The sequence below is a fragment of the Peromyscus leucopus genome, chromosome 1 (genome assembly GCF_004664715.2).
Source record: "Peromyscus leucopus breed LL Stock chromosome 1, UCI_PerLeu_2.1, whole genome shotgun sequence".
Lineage (NCBI taxonomy): Eukaryota > Metazoa > Chordata > Mammalia > Rodentia > Cricetidae > Peromyscus > Peromyscus leucopus.
The window spans coordinates 38,578,377-38,581,002 of NC_051063.1; the positions used below are offsets into that span (position 1 = coordinate 38,578,377).

The 2,626-nt window shown below is 40.6% G+C and overlaps 1 pseudogene; it reads left to right on the forward strand.

Moving 5' to 3' along the window:
* Positions 1–217: 217 nt before the first annotated feature.
* LOC114696705 lies at positions 218–2,102 on the forward strand (annotated as a pseudogene).
* Positions 2,103–2,626: the final 524 nt, after the last annotated feature.

Sequence of the window (2,626 nt, forward strand, 5' to 3'; positions counted from 1 at the left end):
CTCAAACTAATATGTTTACTACTCCTAGAGAGTCATAAGCAACCATTTATCAAAATTTGTAATTCTTACTTTAACCCTGAGAGTATCAACACTATTCTATTGAAGAGATCAAAAAATCAGGATATTTGAAGGAAGTGTTCTTTGCATGTTGGGATGACCAGGTGACAGTGGTGCATGCAAATCAGTGTCCTCAGAGGTGATCAGGGCAACTGCAGAGATGAAACTAACAGAGATGTATGTCTCTGATTGAAAAGGAAATGATACAACAGGACGTGGAACCAAGGAGAAACCATTTAAAACAGGCTTAAAGGCTTTGATGACAGTTGGAAAAGAGCTGTTTTCCACCATTTATGTGGATTCACAAAAGGAAGATGAGAGGTGGGCTGTCATTTCTAAGTCACAAATGAAGAACATTAAAAAGATAAGGCACAGAGAACAGTTGAAGAATTATTCTTGGGAGAAGAAAGAGGCAGAAGATTCCTTACAAAGAGAAAAGAACCTGGAAGAAGCAAAGAAAATTATCATTAAAAATGACTTGAGCCTGCCCGACCCAGCATCTTTAAATATTTGTGCATTAGGAGGATATAGAGGCCAAGGAGTGAAGGTGTCTGGCTGGGTCCACAGGTTTTGTAGGCAAAGACAGAATTTGATGTTTCTGGTATTGCAAGATGGTGTAGGCTATCTTCAGTGTGTCTTGTCAGCTGACTTGTGTCAGTGTTACAATGGAGTAGTCTTTGTCTACTGAGAGTAGTGTGGCAGTATGTGGAATATATACTAACTACATAACCTGATAAATGAGTCTGAGGTAGATGTCCAGCTCAGGAACTGGCACATGATTATCCAAGGAGCGAACATGCCCAAAATCTTGAAAGCACAGTCCATGATCACCAGGTGCCTTAGGAATCACTTCTTCAACAGGGGTACAGTGAAGTTACTACTCTAACACTGGTGCAGACATAGGTGGAAGGTGGGGCCATACTCTTGAAGCTTGACTATTTTGGAGAAGAAGTGTTTTTGACCCAGTCCACACAGTTATACCTGGAGACTTACCTTCTAGCCCTCGGGTATATTTTCGTGTTTCCCAGTCATACAATGTAAAACAGTCCAGAACATGAAGGCACTTGGCTGAATTCACTCATGTGGAAGTGTCCCTTGTTGACCATTGAGGACTTCTTGAACCACTTAGAGGACTTAGTGTGTGAAATGGTGGACAGAGTCTGGAAGTCACCAATGGCAAGCATAGTGCTTCAGGTTGAACTTTAAAACCCTAAACAGTTTCTCAGATAGATGAACTATTCAGATGCCATCAGGTTGCTGAGGGAGCATGATGTAAAGAAAGAAGATGGGATGCTCTATGAATCTGGAGAGGATATTCCCGAAGCTCCTGAGAGATTGATGATAGACACCATTAATGAACCAATCCTATGTCAATTTCCTGTGGAAATCAATTTCTTCTATACCCAGGGATATCCTGAGGATCCTCAAATTAACTCAGTCTGTTGACATGTTGTTGCCCAATGTTGGTGGGATTGTGGGCAGCTTTATAAGCTCTTGGGACAGTGAAGAAATTCTAGAAGGCTATAAAAGGGAAGGAATTGACCCCGCTCCTTATTACTTGTATACAGATGAGAGAAAATATGATACATGTCCTCATGAGGCTATGGCTTGTGCTTGTGCGAGGTGTTAACCCACGAACCCCTCAGTTCCCCAGAGTTTTCTGGAGTGCCAACAGCAGGAAATATTAGATAGAAGGATTTAGATTGTGGAGGTAAACAGATAGAAAATAAAGGACAGCCCCGAGAGGGCCTGGAACCTATTCCATTGGGCCCTGAATGTCTCTGCCCTAAGGCATTTATAGAAATGCCAAGGGGTTGGAGCAAAAGACCTCCCCCCAGCACAGCCAAGTGCAGACCATCTCAGACACCTGCACTCAGGCCCATGGTCCTAATCATCCTCTCTATGAGGACCTGCTGGGTAAAGGCACAAGGAACCTGAAAACAGGCTCCCACAGGCTTGGAAAGATTCCTGAGTTGGATTCTAACAGGTAGCACATCCAAGATGTATGCTCGTACCTTCAATTAGTCCAGCACTGCAGGCCATAACCAAGTACCGCTGACGAATGAAGGAAGGGAAAATGTTCATGAAAAGATAAGATTGCCTCTGCAAAATAACAAAAATCTAAAACCATCCCTTGATTTCCCATTGGGTATAGTAGCTTTTTTTGTCATTATGTTTTTCTTCCCATATTCCCATAAAAAGCAGTAAGTTTGACTTGAAAGTCAAGTGATATTGATGTCCCTTTAATAAAAATACTCATTACAAAATTTTGAGAAAATACGTGGCATGTCACTCTTTAGTTGCGGAGACATTTTATAGTACTATAGGTTACAATCACTTTATTAAATAAACCATATGTGATTATATAGGTTTTAAAAAATATCAGGATACTTTTCAATCATCACCTAGCTTTGAAACATATCCTCAAACTCAAAAATCTTGTTCTGTTTCTGTATCTTTCCAATACTAATATTTACAGTATTATATACTACTTCACCCCAAAGTACACATTCCATATGTAAGCAGTCTTTACTACTGGAAAATGTGTCAAGCATGTGTTGTTATTTGT